This window comes from Phyllobates terribilis, unplaced genomic scaffold, assembly GCF_046119375.1.
Source record: "Phyllobates terribilis strain yellow unplaced genomic scaffold, ASM4611937v1 Scaffold_5__5_contigs__length_657084704, whole genome shotgun sequence".
Classification (NCBI taxonomy): Eukaryota; Metazoa; Chordata; class Amphibia; order Anura; family Dendrobatidae; genus Phyllobates; species Phyllobates terribilis.
The window spans coordinates 99,842,988-99,864,179 of NW_027362765.1; the positions used below are offsets into that span (position 1 = coordinate 99,842,988).

The 21,192-nt window shown below is 45.0% G+C and overlaps 2 non-coding genes and 2 pseudogenes across 2 annotated transcripts; all 4 read left to right on the top strand.

The window, feature by feature from the left end:
- Positions 1 to 3,651: 3,651 nt before the first annotated feature.
- LOC141150581 (U2 spliceosomal RNA) lies at positions 3,652 to 3,858 on the top strand (annotated as a pseudogene).
- Positions 3,859 to 4,963: 1,105 nt separating this feature from the next.
- LOC141150082 (U2 spliceosomal RNA) lies at positions 4,964 to 5,154 on the top strand. The gene has a single exon (XR_012246352.1). It is a non-coding gene; the product is annotated as a U2 spliceosomal RNA (small nuclear RNA).
- A 10,905-nt stretch (positions 5,155 to 16,059) lies between these two features.
- On the top strand, positions 16,060 to 16,250 carry LOC141274509 (U2 spliceosomal RNA). Its single transcript, XR_012322783.1, has one exon. It is a non-coding gene; the product is annotated as a U2 spliceosomal RNA (small nuclear RNA).
- Positions 16,251 to 19,027: 2,777 nt separating this feature from the next.
- LOC141150360 (U2 spliceosomal RNA) lies at positions 19,028 to 19,208 on the top strand (annotated as a pseudogene).
- Positions 19,209 to 21,192: the final 1,984 nt, after the last annotated feature.

The window sequence follows — 21,192 nt, forward strand, 5'->3', positions numbered from 1 at the left end:
TTCTCCCCTGATGCTCCTTACCTTGGCATCCCTGAGAGCATCAACACCTTTGGAGTGCTTTCCCAGTCTGATGATAATGGTTGAGTATGGTGTGATCAACATTGAGTCATGTATTTCTTTTCATTAATTAATGTCTTGCCAATCTGGTTGGGATGTAGTGTCCCTAAATGTAAGGCAGATCAGATCTAAAATCAGAAGAACAACTGTTCTGGACTACCTGAAACATTTAGGTGCTGATGTTTTTTGCCTTCAGGAGTGTGGGATTCAGGATGCTCCTTGTGACAAAGACTGGCCTTACGGACAGCATATCTGGTCAGGGTCTAATCATAATAAAAATGATGGGGTGGGGATATTAGTTGGGAATAAAGAAATCTCTATTGATAGTTATATTGTGGTGGAGGTGGGCCGATGTTTAATTGCATTTTTGAGTTATAGAGGGTGGCGGGTCAGAATTATTAATTTATATTGCCCTACAGGGAAGGAAGAGCGGCTTGCTCTTCTTGAAAAATTAAGTTTTTTTCTTCCAGGGAAATCTCCCACTATTTTTGTTGGGGACGTTAATTGTGTCACAGAAGGAAAGTGTGACATAACAGGAAAGAAATTGTCCCATTTAATTTGTGATTTTTCCTTTTTAGATGCAGCAGTTGTTGTTCTTGGCATGCCACCACCGCCGACATACCATGCTGACCGTGGTGAGATTCATTCCAGAATTGATTTAATGTTATTTTCTAAAAATATGGTATGTTTGGATTTTTCTCAACAAAAGGTACCTTTTTCGGACCATGAATGTTTGAGAGGCGTGTTTTGTGCGAATGGTGACCAAGTGTATGGCGGTGGGGTATGGAAGTTGAATGCAAGGCTGTTAGAGGATGATGAGGTGATGAATGAGTTTAATGTAAAGTATGAAAGATGGAGAATGCGTAAGAAGGATTTTGTGTGTGTTCTTGACTGGTGGGACTGGGTGAAAGTGCAATTTAAAACTTTCTTCAAAAAGTGGGGCTATAGAAAAGCTGCCAGATATAGGAATAGGTTTAATGACCTTAATAGACGGATTGACTGGTTGAGAAAGTGTGTTGCAAGTGGTTTGGAGATGTCTGATCAACTTACTGAGGCTAAGAATGAATTGAAGCGTGTGTTGGATGAGAAAGGAAAGGAAATTATATATCGTACTAAAATTGAGCACCTGGAGAAAAATGAGAAGTGTACGAGGTTCTTTTTTAAAAAAATGAATGGTAGGAAGACTGATATGAATGAAGTTGTGAATGAAAGTGGAACCAACTGTATGGGTGAGGATGTGCTGAAAGAAGTGAATAGGTTTTATAGCAAGTTGTATGATGAGAAATGGATTGACTCTGGGCTTGTGTCATATGTTCTGAATGGTGTGGAGAAAAAACTTGATTCTGAGGAGCGTGATCTGTTGTGTGAGGATGTAGTTCTGGATGAAGTGAAGAATGTGGTGTGGAGTGCTAAAAAGAGTAAGACTCCTGGGAAAGATCGTATACCTGTAGAGTTGTATGTGAAAGCATGGGAAGTTTTGGGAACAGATTTGACTGAGGTATGTAAGTATATCTGGGTGAATGGTAGGTTGTGTGAATCAATGAAAGAAGGAGTGGTTGTGCTTGTGTATAAAAAGGGTGAGAGGAAACGTTTGGAAAACTGGAGACCAATAACACTGCTGAATTCGGATTATAAGGTCTACAGTAAGTTACTGGCAAATCGTATGCGTGAAGTGATTGGTAGTGTTGTGGAGGAGGACCAAGTATGTGCAGTGCCTAGAAGAAGTATGAGTGATAACTTGTTATTGTTGAGAGATATGATTGGGGATTGCAAGGATAGAAAGCAGAAATGTATGACTTTAGCTATTGATTTTGAGAAGGCGTTTGACAGGGTTTCGCATGTGTTTTTGTTTAAAGTACTGGAAAGAATGGGGTTTCCTAGAGAATTTGTGAATTGTGTAAAATCATTGTATGATTGTGTGTCAAGTGAGTTCTTGGTTAATGGGTGGCTGTGTGACAAAGTGAAGATTAGGTCAGGAGTAAGGCAGGGTTGTCCTATGTCCCCCGTCTTATTTGTATGTGTAATAGAACCATTGTTATGTTTGATTAGACGGGATAAAATGATGAGAGGTTTGTTGGTGCCTGGTAGTGGTGGTAAGCATGTGAAAGTGTTAGGTTATATGGATGATGTTGTGGTTGTGAGTGAAAGTATGGCTTCTTTGAGTAGAATTAAATTGCTTTTGGATTTTTTTGTTGGTGCGTCTGGTTTTAGGGTAAATTGGAATAAATGTAGTTTTAAATGTTTTGGAGATAGTAGTATTCGTATGGATGGTGTAAAGTGTGAAGAGGGTGCAATCAAGATTTTGGGCGTATTATTTAATGATGACTTAAAAGGGAATGAAAGTTGGGAAGAGTGTGGTATGCGGGTTGAACGTAAATTGAATTTTTGGCGAATGAGAGAATTGACTGCGTGGTAAGGTATTAATTATCAAAGCAGTGATTCTCCCTATCCTGCTTTATGTGGCGACTGTTTTTCCTTCTCCTTACAGGAAAATTAAGAGAATAGAGAAGTTGGTATTCACATTCCTGTGGTGTAGTAAGATGGAGAAGTTGAAGCGGGAGAGCCTTTTTAAGGCTTGTCAGCATGGTGGGCTGGCCTTTCCCAATATTGAAGTTTTTTTAGGTCTTAATTATATTAAGACTGTGGTTATTTTGCTGGGTAAAGGCAATAAAGGTGCTTTTATGGCTAATTATTCTGCTGGATGGATGTTGTATGGGTTATGCTGGAGGAAGAGAGATGCGAGTGTGCCTGTGGCCTTTAAGTGTCCTGTTTGGTATGAGGTGATTGAGAAATTTGTGAGAAAGCATGATTTGTTGAGTGTGGGAATGAATGATTTTAGAATGACCAAGAATGTGGTGAAAAGAATGAGTGCAAATGAGGTAGAGTGTAATATTGTTGGGCTGAGAGGGAATGAGGTTTCAGATGCATGGAAGAAGTTAGATACGTATGGGATGTCAAACAAACAGAAGGATGTGGTGTGGATGACTTTACATAATATTTTACCTGTGAGAGAAGTGCAGAAGAAAAGAGAGTTGATAAGAACAGATGTGTGTCCGAGAGTGGGATGTGGTGGTTGTGAGACTGTGAGGCATGTTATGTGGGATTGTGAGTACGCGTACAGTGTGTGGAAGTGTGTAGGTGGATTGTGTAAGGGTTTAGCAGGCGTGAATTTTGTGGATTGGCGTGTGGCGATGTTTGGAATTGGTGCTTGTAGTCAGTCTAAAGATAGAATTTTATGGTTGATAATGGCTTGTGTGATGGAGAGTTTGTGGGATGCAAGGAACCTTGGACTTTTCAAGAGGAAATCTTTATCAGTGAATGAATGTGTTAGACTTATTCTTTCAAGACTATACCTGATATATAAGTTGGACAGCAGAGGCGGTGGTGGCACAGATGCCGAAGGGATTTGGAAATTTAAAAAGTGGCATTACCTTATCAAATACCAGTGATTTTTTTCTTTGTAATTCCTTGAAGTTTCTGCATTTGTGTTATGTAAAGGATGTTCCCTTGTGATTATATTTCGTCTTATACTACTGCTAAATAAATAGAACCATGATGATGAGAAGTTTTAAGTAGCAAATTTTGGAGAAATTCATACTGTTTGCTAAAAAACTAAACTGAATGGTTTAAAAAAAAAAAAAAAAAAAATCTGTTCTTATCAGTTTAATATCTGATACGTCCCCTATCTGGGGACCATATATTAAATGGATTTTTAGAACAGGGAGATGGAAAAAGAGCTTGCTCTGTCCACTCCACGCATTGACCTGGTATTGCAGTATCTCCAGGACCGGTGCACCCCTTCTTTAATGCAGTTTCTAAAATCAGAAAGAATTGAATTCAATGTTTTTTGTTCATTTTGCTTGTTTGTCGGATTTTGGGATGGACTCTTTGGCTTTGCTTTTCTTCTCCTCATTGGATTTTTCATGTTCAAAGTTGCAGAAGCCAGATGACAAGCTCATTTTGGTTCAACTTCAGCAACTGTGCATTGCATTGCCATGTAATGTAATGCAATGCTATCTATCTAGCTCTCCCTCTTTACTTCCTTTTGGATAAACAGACATATTAGGCAAGCATTTTGGAGCTTTCACCTAAATAACTACAGGTGGTGAGATAAGCTGCACAATATAATTGACCTTTCAGTATATTGTTGCACACACACCATCTATTTAGCAAATGCCCTTGTTATCAACAGCAGCCTTTTAAACTCACCTGAGCTAACAGGTATGTGCGCTGGTTACTCTGCTGCGCTTAAAATTTCTTTTTTGGTTTGCTACAATGCCTTTTCTGAAACGTTGTCTCCCTCTGCTGGAACACTGACTTCTTTCATTTAATGCCTGCAGACTATAAAAGAGAACCCAACCCAAAAAGTTTGGTTGATTAGTCTGTGGCATTCTGTTAAACTGTTGCTTATGGCGGTCTCTGTGAGCTTCTCAGTGACATTCAGCCAGCCAGGTATCCTGCCTGCAGTAGATGGAATGTGGCAATGGAACGCTGGCTGCGCGTGTCATAATAGGCTCTGAGCCTTTATATACCTGCGCACAGCAGCAGCCACCTTCAGTCTGCTGCTGGACAGCCAGCAGCAGCAGGAAAGGTAAGTAATCAGCAGCCCTTCTGCTAAGGGTAGACAGCTGCTCGTTCCACCCCCCCGCCTTAATTGGTTCTCCTCCCTTCCAACGGTGTTGAGGCGGGTGGGAAAAGCAGGGGGTGAGGGTGCTGTGTTTAAAGAGGTGGAGTTATGCAGATCTAAAACGCGTGGATTGCAGCAGCAGCAAGCCGAAAAGTGCAGGCATGTAAGGGATCTAGAGGTTGACAACATGTCTTCTTAACGGGAGTCCAGGAGCCCATCTCCACAAATGGACCTTTCAGGATCCTTGGGTGGCACCGTAGTTGGAAACCAATTCTGGTTATCGCTTCTCGGCCTTTTGGCTAAGATCAAGTGTAGTATCTGTTCTTATCAGTTTAATATCTGATACGTCCCCTATCTGGGGACCATATATTAAATGGATTTTTAGAACAGGGAGATGGAAAAAGAGTTTGCTCTGTCCACTCCACGCATTGACCTGGTATTGCAGTATCTCCAGGACAGGTGCACCCCTTCTTTAATGCAGTTTCTAAAATCAGAAAGAATTGAATTCAATGTTTTTTGTTCATTTTGCTTGTTTGTCGGATTTTGGGATGGACTCTTTGGCTTTGCTTTTCTTTTCCTCATTGGATTTTTCATGTTCAAAGTTGCAGAAGCCAGATGACAAGTAGAGATGAGCGTTGTTCTACTCGAACTGTTCGCCAATCTCAAATTCGAGCTGTTTTGGGCGGTGTTCGAGCCGGTCGGCGAACACGAACAATTTGAGAAAAATTCGGCTGTTCGAGGTTATGTTCGATAACTGTTCGTGCACCAAAATCATAACTGGATTTTTTCTCAGTAATGATGAAAATTAATGTTAATACGCAGTTTGAGTGTACAGCGGGGCGGGGGGAGGGGCAGGGGATGGATCTCTGCAGGAACAATGAAGATCTCCATTTTTTTTTCTCTTTCCCGCATTTGCAGTGTGGAGGTGCAATCTGTCAGCCTATCAGCAGCGCACACACGGAGCGAAGTGCTTTTTTTCACACAAGCAAGGGCATGTGTGATTGGCAGTGTATGTCACATGTCCTTGCCCTATAAGACCAAGCCATTTTCCCCGTCGCCACCATTTTCTCACTGCTGCAGCTGCGTGTTAGACGGCACCGCTGTTGCTGTGTGCGCTATACCTTGTTCATTTCAAGCCAATTTTCGCACAAATATACAGATAGCTTGGGAGTAGGGAATAGTTGTGATTGCAGTCCTTTTAAGGACTAGGTTACAGCATTTCCTACGACTTTTATCAAGCAGGTCTGTGCTCTTAAATAGATAGATTGTGGGAGTAAAGACTAATTGTAATTGGAGTCCTTTTCAGGACTAGGTTACATCAGTTCCTATCAGTTTTTGCCAGGCAGGTCTGTGCCAGTGCTGTGCAAGTTTTTTTCACAGCATTTGGCTGAATCTAGCAAAGCTAATCCTTTTTGGCCTATTGCAGAGTGTGTTAGTCAGTGGAGTAGCCTATCTGTGTTGCAAGATATACCACCTGTGTATAGAATACCAATTTTTTTACTGCACCTAGTGAAGTAAAATCTTTTGGGCATAGCATCATTCTATTAGTCCATCTATACTGACCTCCATCAGGTTGCAAACTGAATATAATTTTTTTCTGCATCTAGCTTTGAAAAAATATTTGGGCTTCTAGCAGTGTGTGGGACTTGGTCTATTAGTCCATCTATACTGACCTCCATCAGGTTGCAAATTAAAAATAATTTTTTTCTTCATTTAGCTCTGAAAAAATATTTGGGCTTCTAGCAGTGTGTGGGACTTGTTCTATTAGTCCTTCTATACTGACCTCCAGCAGGTTGCAAATTGAATATAATTTTTTTCTGCATCTAGCTCTGAAAAAATATTTGGGCTTCTAGCGGTGTGTGGGACTTGGTCTATTAGTCCATCTATACTGACCTCCATCAGGTTGCAAATTAAAAATAATTTTTTTCTGCATCTAGCTCTGAAAAAATATTTGGGCTTCTAGCAGTGTGTGGGACTTGGTCTATTAGTCCATCTATACTGACCTCCATCAGGTTGCAAATTAAAAATAATTTTTTTCTTCATTTATCTCTGAAAAAATATTTGGGCTTCTAGCAGCGTGTGGGACTTGTTCTATTAGTCCATCTATACTGACCTCCATCAGGTTGAAAATTAAAAATAATTTTTTTCTGCATCTAACCCAGCCAATAGTTTTGGCCTAATACCACAGTTTAGCCACTCAGCTCTGCTCGGTTACCATCCATTGTTTTTTTGTGCAAACAACTCCAGAGTTGTGAATTAGTTAACCACCAAAATGAGTGGAAAAAGGCCTGCTGCTGGTGGAAAGGGGAATAGGCGTGTTGGGAAGGGGAAAAAAGGTTGTGTCCGTGGGGTAGGTGCAGAAGAAAGACCATCTTCCAGCCAAACTAAAATGTCTACTTCTTTTAGCGGACAATGTGATAAGATCCCTTTCTTACGGCCACGCCAATCGCTACAAATTCCAGATGAGGAACAAAAACAGCAGGTGCTTCAACGGATATCAAGTGCTCCTTTAAGTGGGCTCTCCTCCACATCAACTTCAACATCACAAATACTCCAGTCCTCAAAGGTGTCACCCAAATCGCACTTGCTTCCTCACAGCTCCCAAATCTCCAGCTGCCCGTCTGAGTATGAGGTAGAACAGATGGTTGAGTCTGCAGAGCTGTTTACTCATACTATAGCCTGGGAATCAGAGGTCGACTCCAGCGCTTCTGTGAATCCAGACGAGGAAATGATCTGCACTGATGCCCAGAATCTTTATGAGTCGGATCCAGGACCAGACGCAGAAGGTTCTGACCATAATGTAGACCCTCATTCCCAAACTGTAACTCCTGTTGGTGGAGACAATGAGGAAGACGATGATAAGACTCAAATACCTGATTGGAGCGACAACTTTAGTTTTTTGTCAGGGCAGGAACAGGTTGGCTCTGAGGACGACGGGTGTGATAACGCACAGGGTGATGATGATGAGGTCGGAGATCCCACTTACTGTCAACCCACAGTCAGCCAAGAGATGAGGTCAGCAGAGGAGGTGGAGGAAGATGCTAGTGACGACGAGGTCAGGTTGCGCCTTCCTGGACAGAGACGTAGTACTGGAAGCACGTCAACAACTGCATCCTCAAACACAACTCTGCCTCTCACCACAAGTCGTGGTGGCTCTTCAGGTCGCATGGGTGCTAAGCCTTGCATAGCCTGGGCATTTTTTCAGATCGATAAAGATGACCCAACTCGTGTTATCTGTAACATTTGTCAGCAAAAGCTAAGTAGAGGCCAAAAAATACATAGTTTGAGTACTTCATGCATGAACCGGCACATGGACATGAAGCATAAGTTGCAGTGGGAAGCTCAGTGTGCTACAATGCGGCCTAGCCGGCCGGGCCAATCACCGTCTGCCATATCTTGTGCATCCGCGGCCTCTTCATCCTCTGTGACTGGGGGGACAGCAGTCACACCTGTTTTGGGGCGCAGACCTGCCACCTCTTTACCCGCAACAGCCAGCGTGATTGGCAGGTCATCATTTTCTTTGGAGGTGGTAACACCAGCTGGTCTTGAGCGCTGTCCGACATCGATAGCACCACCTTTGGATCAAGGCAACCTAACATGTCCGCCTGCATCTTCCTCACAGACCGGCAGTTTGCCGGGGACACCCTTATCAACCCCGTCTAAGCACAATAGCCAGCCCTCGGTCCCTCAGATGTGGACAAGTAAAAGACCATTTCCTCCTAGCCATGAGAAAGCTAAGAGGTTGAATTTCACCATCTGCAAGCTCTTGGCTACAGAAATGCTGCCTTTCCGCCTGGTGGACACAGAGGATTTTCGAGACCTTATGTCCGTCGCAGTGCCCCAGTACCAGATGCCCAGTCGGCACTACTTCTCAAAGAAAGGTGTGCCTGCGCTCCACCAGCATGTCGCACACAACATCACCGCTTCTTTGAGAAACTCTGTGTGTGACAGGGTGCATTTCACCACAGACACTTGGACGAGTAGGCATGGACAGGGGCGTTACATGTCGCTGACTGGGCACTGGGTAACTATGGTGACAGCAGGACAAGGGGCTGCTGTCCAAGTCTTGCCGTCACCACGAGTTGTGCGTCAATCCTCTTTATGTCAAAGTTCCTCCACTGCTTCTGCCTCCTCAACCTCCTCTCGGTCTTCCACCTGCACCCAAAGCCTGTCTGGTCATGCCACAAGCTTTCTAACTGCGCAGAAGGGATCCTGCACACCTCCTTACTATGCTGGCAGTAGGGCTCAACGTCATCAGGCGGTTTTTACATAGAAATGTCTGGGAAATGTGAGTCACACAGCTGAGGAGTTGTGGTCAGCTCTGGAGAACCAATTTCATGAATGGTTGTCTCCACTGGACCTGAAACCAGGGAAAGCCGTGTGCGACAATGCTGCAAACCTGGGTGCGGCCCTTCACCGGGGCAATGTCACACACGTGCCTTGTATGGCTCACGTGTTGAACCTGGTTGTCCAGCAATTTTTAGCCCACTATCCCAGACTAGATGGCCTTCTGCAGAGGGCACGGTCGCTGTGTGCTCACTTCAACCGTTCGCATCCCGCAGCTCAGCGACTTACATCTCTACAGAAGTCGTTGGGCCTGCCACTTCACCGGCTAAAATGCGATGTGCCTACCCGGTGGAATTCAACTCTGCACATGTTGCAGCGACTGTGGCAGCACCGACAAGCCCTGGTGCAATACGTTCTGACGTATAGCCTGGGCCAACGAGATTCAGAGGTGGGGCAAATCACGCTGGAGGAGTGGTCTCAGATCAGGGACCTATGCACCCTTCTGCACAGTTTTGAAATGGCGACGAAGATGTTTAGTGCTGACGATGCCATTATCAGCATGACTATTCCGGTGATTTACATGCTGGAGCACATGTTAAACAGAATTCGGAGTCAGGTGGTGGCACAAGAGGAGGTGGAGGAAGTAGAGGAGGAGGAGTTGTATGCGGAAGGGCTAACATCTGCAAGGTCCAGACGGTCGGCAGCACCAAGGCGGCAGGCATGTGAGGGTGGGGGAGATGATTTTACCAGGGCGCATGGTAGCAGCCAAACTAGTGAGGAAGGTGCAGGAGCCCAGGAAGAAGTGGAGGACGAACTGATGGAAGACTCATCAGATGAGGGAGACCTTGATCACATTTCTGTTGTGCGAGGTTGGGGGGAGAGGACAGAGGAAGGAAGCATGATTGTTACCTCGCCACCAACACAACAGGGACTTGGTGCTCCTGGATGCCCAACACACATGAGTGCCTTCTTGCTGCACTACCTGCAACATGACCCTCGAATTGTGAGAATTAGAAATAATCCTGACTACTGGGTTGCCACACTGTTAGATCCCCGGTACAAAAGTAAATTTGCAGAAATTATTCCTGCCATAGAAAGGGATGCACGCATGCAGGAGTATCAGCAGAGACTGTTGCAGAATCTTACATGTGCTTTTCCACAAAATACCAGTGGTGCACGTAGTGAATCTCACAGTTCCAACTTGCCAACCGTGGGACCGTCAAGTGTTCAGCACTCAAACCGTAACAGAACCACAGTATCTGCTGGTAACATCAATTTTGCGGAATCATTTCACCACTTTTTTAGCCCATCCTTTGCAAGGCCACAGGAGACAAGAAGTCTGACACATAGTCAACGCCTAGAGACGATGGTACAGGAGTATCTCCAAGTAAACATTGAAGCCACGACTGTGTCACTGGACCCTTGCTCTTTTTGGGCTTCCAATCTGGATAAATGGCCGGAGCTAGCCACTTACGCCTTGGAGATCTTGTCATGCCCCGCAGCCAGCGTTCTGTCTGAACGTGTGTTCAGCGCTGCTGGTGGTGTGCTGACAGATAAGCGCACGCGGCTCTCCACTGATAATGTAGACAGACTCACGTTCATAAAGATGAACAAATCATGGATCCGAAACGACTTTTCTACCCCTGTGTCATCCTGGGGAGAGTAAAACCTTGATGATTGGTTAAAATCACCCTACCAACCGTTTTAAGCTTTCAAATTACTAATCATGTTTATCTGTATCTTGACTGGAAAATAATTTGGGCTTTGTAGCAGTGTGCAGCACTGATCCTATTAGGCCATCTATAATAAGCTTCACCAGATTTAAAATTAAAAATAATTTTTAGCTGCATCTAGCCCGGAGAATAATTTTGGGGCTCCAAGATGCGCAAGACACATAAGTGCCTTCTTGCTGCACTACCTGCAGCATGACCCTCATATTGTCAGAATTCGAAGTAATCATGACTACTGGGTTGCCACACTCTTAGATCCCCCAAACTTTTCGATCAACCTTTTCATTTTAATAAAGACCAAAAAAATGGTCATTTTTGAAATTATAAGCATTAGCAGGTTGTTAGAAACTGAAATCAAACAGTTTTCAACTCAAAACTTTATTCTAGGTGATGTTACATTTTCACATAGGACCCCTTGTTCGAAAGGAGCTTCTGAACTCTCTCGTCCATTGAATTTGTCAGGTTTTGGATGGTTTCTGCTTCAATTGTTTTGCATGAGGACAGAATACCCTCCCAGAGCTGTTGATTAGATGTGAACTGCCTCCCGCCATCATAGACACTCCTTTTAATGATGCTCCAAAGGTTCTGAATGGGGTAGAGGTCAGGGGAGCATGGGGGTCACACCATAAGTTTGTCCCCTTTTATGCCCATATCAGCCAGAGATGCAGATGTTTTATGTGCAGCATGAGATGGTGCATTATCATGCAGAAAAATGATCTTGCTGTGAAATACACGGTTCTTCTTCTTGAACCATGGCAGGAAGTGCTGTTTGAGAAAATCCACATACATTATGGAGTTCATCTTTAGCGCCTTCAGGGATCCTAAAGGGGCCGACAATCTCTCTCCCCATGATTCCAGCCCAAAACATTACTCCACCTCCTCCTTGTTGGCGCTGTAGCCGTGTTTGCGTGGGGTGTCCATCAACCAGCCATCCTCCACTCCATTCATCTGGACCATCGAGCGCTGCACGGCACTCATCCGTGAACAAAACAGTTTTGAAATCAGTCTTCATGTAATGTTTGGCCCACTGGAGCCGTTTCTGCTTGTGTGAAGTGGATAGAGGAGGTCGACAGGATGGCGTATGCACAGCTGCAAACCTCTGAAGGACCCTGCATCTTGTTGTTCGGGGGACGTTGGAGGCACAAGCAGCTTCAAAAACTTGTCTGCTGCTATGACAAGGCTTTTTTGCCACTGCTCTTTCAACCTGACGTAATTGCCTGTAGGAAAGAGTCCTCAATTTGCCCTTATCAGCACGCACACGTGTGTACTGTGAATCAGCTACATACTTCTTGATTGCCAAGACACTTCATCCTGATCATCGCACAATGTTGATTGTAGTCATGCCTTGACCTAAACACTCCACAATTTGTTGCTTCTCAGCAGCCGACACATCCTTTTTCTTTCCCATTTTGGCAGAAAATGTAGGCTGCTTAATAATGTGAGAGAGCCTTCTTAAGTAGTCTTGCCTTTCATTGGACACACCTGCCAAACTAATTAGCACAGGTGTCTGCAATTGCTTACAGTGATATAAAGAGCCCTGACACACATCACCATCAATGAGTTTAACTGACAAACAAACAAATTCTTCCCTTATCACTCCTAAACACTTTTTGCATAATAATTTGGAACGCGGTGTACATGTGCTTTTCCACAAAACACCAGTGGTTCACGTAGTGAATCTTACAGTTCTAACTTGCCAACCGTGGTCTGTATGGAATTGTTCAATAAAGGGCCCAAAATTAAGATAACATAGATGGGAGAGGTCTCTATGAATAGGAGTTCCTAAGTATTTGATACCCTGTGAGGGCCAGGCAAAGGGAAAGTTGGACTGGATGGAATCCTATATGGATTTAGGGAGGGAGACATCGAGGGCCTCAGACTTCGCTGCATTGATTTTAAAATTTTACCATGTAACAAAGTGATCTATTTCAGCCATAACAGCAGGGATGGATATATGTGATTGAGTGATATATACTAGGACATCATCAGCAAATAGAGAGCACTTGTACTCGGTGCCTCCCACCTCAATCCACCTAATATTGGGGTTATGGCGAATTGATGAGAGCAGGTGCTCCGTCACTAGGATGTATAAGAGAGGGGACAGAGGACATCCCTGCCTTGTCCCATTGGTGATTGTGAAAGGTGATGAAAATGTTCTGACGCACCCCCTGGGCCTTGGGACACCCGGAGCCGGACCCTTTTTGGTGGATGCTGGTGGTTGTAGTCTTCGTGGCGGCGATCCGGTTCCGTGGCTCAGGGCGGTCAAACCAGTGGCGGAACTATTTATGTGGTTTTGATGTTTAAATGTCCGACTACGCCACCCGTGGATTGCGGTCAGAGTGAACCGCCGCTACAGGGCAGACCGCTAAGGCTGGTGTTGTGGGTGCAGCAGAGCGTAGCATAACTCCCCACGGGAGGAGTATAGCCTCAGGGCAGTGTATGCGGAGGATGGGGGTGATGGTGCAGGGCAGCAGCAGTAACGACACGGAGTCAGTGATGCAGTTCAGGGCCTTTACTCACAGTTCTTATTATCCAGACCACGTCTGCAGGTAACGGCTGCCCACGTCGTACTGTGCTCACCAGGTGAGGGGCTCAGACAACTCCCAGATAACTTTGGAGCGCTTCACAGGACCCCCTTTGTGTGTCCTTTGTCTGGCCTTTCTTACCAACACTTCTGTCCGGCTGCCTCGGGCCTCCTCTTGGTAAACTTGGCGCCAGTTTCCCTGACCCTATGTGGTGCCTTCCTAGCGGGTGGAGCAAGGGGCTGCGCCACATAAAATGTCAGAGCCTCTGGTTTCTAGCTGAGGGTCGTTTCCTGCCTCCACTAGTTCGGGGACCGGTCTCCCCCTTTGGCCTGACCCCTCCACGCAGGTGGATTCGGGCATGCGGTGGCGACTCGCCCGTCCGCACCCCTGGGATCCCTTCATTCCTCGTTCCTGGAGCCTTCTCCGCTCCTCTTCCTTCCTTCTCCCTCTTGCAGGCCTGGGCCTCTGTTACTAGGCCCGCCTCCGGAGCAGAGCTCATGCAGAGCCCCTGCTCCCTGCCACTTCTGCTCAGACTTCTCTGCACTGAACTAAGATGGTGCCCACCTTTTATACTCCCTTCTCAATGCACCCAGGAACTGCTTCCTCCCTGCTTCTGCACTGCAGGGTTCCCCTTCCTCAGTGTTCCCTCCCCCCACTCCAGCCAGGGACAGGGACTGTCGTGCCCATCTCAGGGGCATATTGGTCGCCCTGCCCCACGGCAATGTGGTGTAATGCATGCAGGTGTCGGGTCCTGATCCACACTCCATCCTTATCTGAGAGTGAGATATCACACCTCTGGGTGAGGTGCAATACGTCTGTAGCAACCGAGCCCTCGGTGCTACAGTTCCATTTATCTTCAGCCTAGGTGACGTATTGTGATACAGGGCCGTGATTTTGGCTATAAAAGGGTCCCCTAGACCCCTACCCCAAGCTTTTTAAGAGAATCATATATGGCGTGCCAGGAGACTCTATGGAATGCTTTCTCAGCATCCAACGAGAGTATCTACTTACAAATTTTTAACTGCATCTAGCCCAGGAAATACTTTGTGCCTAGTAGCAGTGTCTGCTAGTCAGCGGATTATCCCGGCTGTTAAGCAAGCTACACCACCTGTAGTTTGGACACTTAATTTTTTCAAAGGAAATGCTTCGGGACCACGGGATACTCAGTGAAGAGCATCAGGAGGCACCCCAAGGCATAGGGGCTGGGACTGGCACTAGGATGCCTTGCGGTGGACAGCCGAGCTCGATCCTTATAAAAGCTTTTTAACTGCAGCAGCTTTAGTGGACGCTACTGGAGCTGGAATTACGCGGCTGCTGGCATGAGACTTGCCCTCCAATAGATCCTTGTAAATGGATTTAAAGTGTATTCATTCAAATTAGAGGGACAATTTAAATTAAAAAGCTTAGAGCTGCCTCCACCACAGGGGGGCTCTCTCGACCCACCAGCGGACAGGCACCAGTATTGGGAGAGGGGGGCTGGCCGTCAGGGTTCACCGCGGCTCTGGCACAAACCCGGCGACACGGAGGTGGCACGGGCAGGAGCGGACTGGCCGTGTCGGCTTCTCACTCTTTGGATTTTAGAAGGGCATGACATGCCTATATCTGTGTCTCCCCCTCCTTTTACTCCTCCACCTCTTTTCTTTTCGCATGACTATATGTACTTGTCAATTTTCCATGTGTTAGTTGTGTCTTCTGAGCAGTTTGTCAGCTTTTGGACACCTTTGAAGGTGTTTTCTATGTGTTTCTATGTGTTTTTGTTTGCCTGCCATTGGTTTTAACGGTGTTCGAAGGTGTTCGACGAACAGTTCGACGAACACACGGGTGTTCGACGAACCGAACCGAACTCGAACACTACGGGGGTGGCTCAACACTAATGACAAGCTCATTTTGGTTCAACTTCAGCAACTGTGCATTGCATTGCCATGTAATGTAATGCAATGCTATCTATCTAGCTCTCCCTCTTTACTTCCTTTTGGATAAACAGACGTATTAGGCAAGCATTTTGGAGCTTTCACCTAAATAACTACAGGTGGTGAGATAAGCTGCACAATATAATTGACCTTTCAGTATATTGTTGCACACACACCATCTATTTAGCAAATGCCCTTGTTATCAACAGCAGCCTTTTAAACTCACCTGAGCTAACAGGTATGTGCGCTGGTTACTCTGCTGCGCTTAAAATTTCTTTTTTGGTTTGCTACAATGCCTTTTCTGAAACGTTGTCTCCCTCTGCTGGAACACTGACTTCTTTCATTTAATGCCTGCAGACTATAAAAGAGAACCCAACCCAAAAAGTTTGGTTGATTAGTCTGTGGCATTCTGTTAAACTGTTGCTTATGGCGGTCTCTGTGAGCTTCTCAGTGACATTCAGCCAGCCAGGTATCCTGCCTGCAGTAGATGGAATGTGGCAATGGAACGCTGGCTGCGCGTGTCATAATAGGCTCTGAGCCTTTATATACCTGCGCACAGCAGCAGCCACCTTCAGTCTGCTGCTGGACAGCCAGCAGCAGCAGGAAAGGTAAGTAATCAGCAGCCCTTCTGCTAAGGGTAGACAGCTGCTCGTTCCACCCCCCCGCCTTAATTGGTTCTCCTCCCTTCCAACGGTGTTGAGGCGGGTGGGAACAGCAGGGGGTGAGGGTGCTGTGTTTAAAGAGGTGGAGTTATGCAGATCTAAAACGCGTGGATTGCAGCAGCAGCAAGCCGAAAAGTGCAGGCATGTAAGGGATCTAGAGGTTGACAACATGTCTTCTTAACGGGAGTCCAGGAGCCCATCTCCACAAATGGACCTTTCAGGATCCTTGGGTGGCACCGTAGTTGGAAACCAATTCTGGTTATCGCTTCTCGGCCTTTTGGCTAAGATCAAGTGTAGTATCTGTTCTTATCAGTTTAATATCTGATACGTCCCCTATCTGGGGACCATATATTAAATGGATTTTTAGAACAGGGAGATGGAAAAAGAGCTTGCTCTGTCCACTCCACGCATTGACCTGGTATTGCAGTATCTCCAGGACCGGTGCACCCCTTCTTTAATGCAGTTTCTAAAATCAGAAAGAATTGAATTCAATGTTTTTTGTTCATTTTGCTTGTTTGTCGGATTTTGGGATGGACTCTTTGGCTTTGCTTTTCTTCTCCTCATTGGATTTTTCATGTTCAAAGTTGCAGAAGCCAGATGACAAGCTCATTTTGGTTCAACTTCAGCAACTGTGCATTGCATTGCCATGTAATGTAATGCAATGCTATCTATCTAGCTCTCCCTCTTTACTTCCTTTTGGATAAACAGACATATTAGGCAAGCATTTTGGAGCTTTCACCTAAATAACTACAGGTGGTGAGATAAGCTGCACAATATAATTGACCTTTCAGTATATTGTTGCACACACACCATCTATTTAGCAAATGCCCTTGTTATCAACAGCAGCCTTTTAAACTCACCTGAGCTAACAGGTATATGCGCTGGTTACTCTGCTGCGCTTAAAATTTCTTTTTTGGTTTGCTACAATGCCTTTTCTGAAACGTTGTCTCCCTCTGCTGGAACACTGACTTCTTTCATTTAATGCCTGCAGACTATAAAAGAGAACCCAACCCAAAAAGTTTGGTTGATTAGTCTGTGGCATTCTGTTAAACTGTTGCTTATGGCGGTCTCTGTGAGCTTCTCAGTGACATTCAGCCAGCCAGGTATCCTGCCTGCAGTAGATGGAATGTGGCAATGGAACGCTGGCTGCGCGTGTCATAATAGGCTCTGAGCCTTTATATACCTGTGCACAGCAGCAGCCACCTTCAGTCTGCTGCTGGACAGCCAGCAGCAGCAGGAAAGGTAAGTAATCAGCAGCCCTTCTGCTAAGGGTAGACAGCTGCTCGTTCCACCCCCCCGCCTTAATTGGTTCTCCTCCCTTCCAACGGTGTTGAGGCGGGTGGGAACAGCAGGGGGTGAGGGTGCTGTGTTTAAAGAGGTGGAGTTATGCAGATCTAAAACGCGTGGATTGCAGCAGCAGCAAGCCGAAAAGTGCAGGCATGTAAGGGATCTAGAGGTTGACAACATGTCTTCTTAACGGGAGTCCAGGAGCCCATCTCCACAAATGGACCTTTCAGGATCCTTGGGTGGCACCGTAGTTGGAAACCAATTCTGGTTATCGCTTCTCGGCATTTTGGCTAAGATCAAGTGCAGTGATCTAGCGGCTGCTGCCTTGGTCTTGGCTGAGAGGTGCTCGGGGTACCCGGCTCCTTGGCCTGGGGGGATCGCTCTGTTTTTCAGCAGGGCTTCACCTCCCTGCTGCTATTAGGGAGTCGGATTAGTCCCCGGGCAACGGGAGGCGATCATCTACCTGGCACTTCGGTGTTGAAGGTTTCTATTGAGAAGAGGAGAACCTGTTTGTGAAGAAGATGTCTGCAGCATCACATGAAGGAGAGGAAGATCATGTGCCTGAATTCGCTAAGGTGCAGAATTCTATTCGTTTGGTTGTTCAGGAGAACTTTCGAGATCAAAAGGATTTTAGGTATGTGATGAGTCAAGTTCTTGTGGATCTTTTTGGTTTGAAGACAGAAGAAGTGTTGGCGATAATGGACTACCCCAGGAGGGGTGTTTATGATATAGTTTTTGTTGACAAAGTTTTTTTTGAAGGATATCTAAGGAAAATGACTGCAAGCCAGGATAAAAGAATGGAGGGGATAAGTGTAATGCCACACTTCCCAGTTAGAGATAAATGGATCATTGTTAAAATGTACTCTCCATTGGTGGACGAAGAGGATGTTCTTACATTTTTGGAGTTTTTTTGTTTGTCAGTAACACCAAAAGGGAAGATTTATAATGAATTTGGTTTTTGGACTTCGAAGTGGAAATTTTTGGTCCGTTTCAAAGAAGATGAGCAGGGGACTGTGTTGCTTCCCCCAGCTAGGTTTAAGTTGGGTAATATAAATGGTGATATTTTTTTCAGTGGTATACCCACTTTTTGTCGAGTTTGTCGTCAATACGGGCATGGAAAGGAAAATTGTTCGGGTGGTGTATGTGGTTTTTGCAAAAAAGGTGATCATGAGTCAAAGGATTGTAAAGATCGGAGGAAGTGCAACTTGTGTCAGGAAGATACGCATGTTTTTAAGAATTGCCCAAAGAGGAAAAGAAATAAAGAGAAGGAGGTAGTGGTTAAAAAGGTTTTGGTAGAGAGAAAGGAGGAAAGTGTAGAAAAGGTGTTGGTGGTAAAGGGAAAAGAAAGCAAACCTGTAGGAGTGCAGAGGGAGATGGAGAAAACAAGAGTAGATTGGGGGGATAGAGTAGAGAGTGAAATGGGAGGTGTAAGTCAGGGAACTGGCCGTGGTAAGGTTGAAAAGCAAGAAAAGAGAAAGGAACAGGAAGTGGAGGTGGCAATGGAAGAAAATATAGTTGTTTTTCAACAACCTATGTTTATAAAGAATGCAGAATATTTTAACCGGTTGTACCGTAAGTTGTATGATGAGAAACGTTTGGACTATCTTATAGAGAATGTTAGGAAAGAACTAATAAGAGATAAAAATGTTTTTTGTGTGAAATATAGAATACCAGATGGTGTATCGAAACAAGTTTTTTCAGCATCAAGGGTTGAAGATTTGTCCCTTAAGGTTCTGAGTTGGGTTGGGGTTCATGCTTTTGATAATGGTTACAAGTATTTTACTTGATGTTATTACTGTTGTTAATACAGTTATAATTTAATTTTTATTTTTTTGGTATCCATTCAGGTTCTGAAACATTTCTTTCTTTGTAAGTATTGTTGTATTTTTGTAATCCCTTTGGGGAGAAGAGGACTGTGGAGTGGACTTTAATTTTAACCTGAATAGGTTTTAAAAAAAAAAAAAAAAAAATCTGTTCTTATCAGTTTAATATCTGATACGTCCCCTATCTGGGGACCATATATTAAATGGATTTTTAGAACAGGGAGATGGAAAAAGAGCTTGCTCTGTCCACTCCACGCATTGACCTGGTATTGCAGTATCTCCAGGACCGGTGCACCCCTTCTTTAATGCAGTTTCTAAAATCAGAAAGAATTGAATTCAATGTTTTTTGTTCATTTTGCTTGTTTGTCGGATTTTGGGATGGACTCTTTGGCTTTGCTTTTCTTCTCCTCATTGGATTTTTCATGTTCAAAGTTGCAGAAGCCAGATGACAAGCTCATTTTGGTTCAACTTCAGCAACTGTGCATTGCATTGCCATGTAATGTAATGCAATGCTATCTATCTAGCTCTCCCTCTTTACTTCCTTTTGGATAAACAGACATATTAGGCAAGCATTTTGGAGCTTTCACCTAAATAACTACAGGTGGTGAGATAAGCTGCACAATATAATTGACCTTTCAGTATATTGTTGCACACACACCATCTATTTAGCAAATGCCCTTGTTATCAACAGCAGCCTTTTAAACTCACCTGAGCTAACAGGTATGTGCGCTGGTTACTCTGCTGCGCTTAAAATTTCTTTTTTGGTTTGCTACAATGCCTTTTCTGAAACGTTGTCTCCTTCTGCTGGAACACTGACTTCTTTCATTTAATGCCTGCAGACTATAAAAGAGAACCCAACCCAAAAAGTTTGGTTGATTAGTCTGTGGCATTCTGTTAAACTGTTGCTTATGGCGGTCTCTGTGAGCTTCCCAGTGACATTCAGCCAGCCAGGTATCCTGCCTGCAGTAGATGGAATGTGGCAATGGAACGCTGGCTGCGCGTGTCATAATAGGCTCTGAGCCTTTATATACCTGCGCACAGCAGCAGCCACCTTCAGTCTGCTGCTGGACAGCCAGCAGCAGCAGGAAAGGTAAGTAATCAGCAGCCCTTCTGCTAAGGGTAGACAGCTGCTCGTTCCACCCCCCCGCCTTAATTGGTTCTCCTCCCTTCCAACGGTGTTGAGGCGGGTGGGAACAGCAGGGGGTGAGGGTGCTGTGTTTAAAGAGGTGGAGTTATGCAGATCTAAAACGCGTGGATTGCAGCAGCAGCAAGCCGAAAAGTGCAGGCATGTAAGGGATCTAGAGGTTGACAACATGTCTTCTTAACGGGAGTCCAGGAGCCCATCTCCACAAATGGACCTTTCAGGATCCTTGGGTGGCACTGTAGTTGGAAACCAATTCTGGTTATCGCTTCTCGGCCTTTTGGCTAAGATCAAGTGCAGTGATCTAACGGTTGTTGCCTTGGTCTCGGCTAGGAGGTGCCTGGGGTACCCGGCTTGTTGGCCTTGGGGGATCGCTCTCTCTTAACGGAGGAAGCTTCACCCCCTTGCTGCTATTGGCAGGTCGGATTAGTCCCCAGGCAACGAGAGGCGATCACCCTTGTCACTACTTCGGTAGGGGGCAACTGTTCCCACACATAGCTGTGCGGACAACATTGTGGAAGGACTTGAAGATGGAGGACGTAATGAAGTGGAATTGCTTACGCTTTTCTGCGAAGATGGACTGTTTGTTGGAGGAAGAAGAAGTTCTGGATTTGCTGGAGGAATATGGAGCAGTAGAAAAGAAGGATATCTTGTGCATGCAAGAGCTAAGGTACAAGAAGATGTATGATGTGACTTTACGCTTGGAGGAGCAATGTCTTCATTTCTTGAAGTGTTGGAAAGGAGGGAAGGTTGGAGTGAAGCCACTTTTTTTGGGAAAACCAAGGACTGTGGTAGTAAGTATGGACGATCCTTTTGTGATAATGGAGGAAGTGCTGGAGTATTTAAAGAAGAAATGTGTGTTGGTAAAGTTCCAGAAGGACTATCTGAACAAAGTTGGAGTATGGAACGGAAAAAGACGATTTGTAGTATGGATGAAGAGAGAAGAAGAGTTGGTTATGGGAAAAATTGTGATAAATGGCAGGACTGGTTTCTGTTATATGGAAAAAGACAAGAAGAGTTTTGAAGAATGTAAAGAGGAGCAGAGAGAGTTGCAAATAGTTAAAGAGAAAGAAGAAATTGTGAAAAAGAAGCAAGATTTGGTGAGAAGTAAAGACTCATTGTTTGAAGGAGTAAAGATTGAAG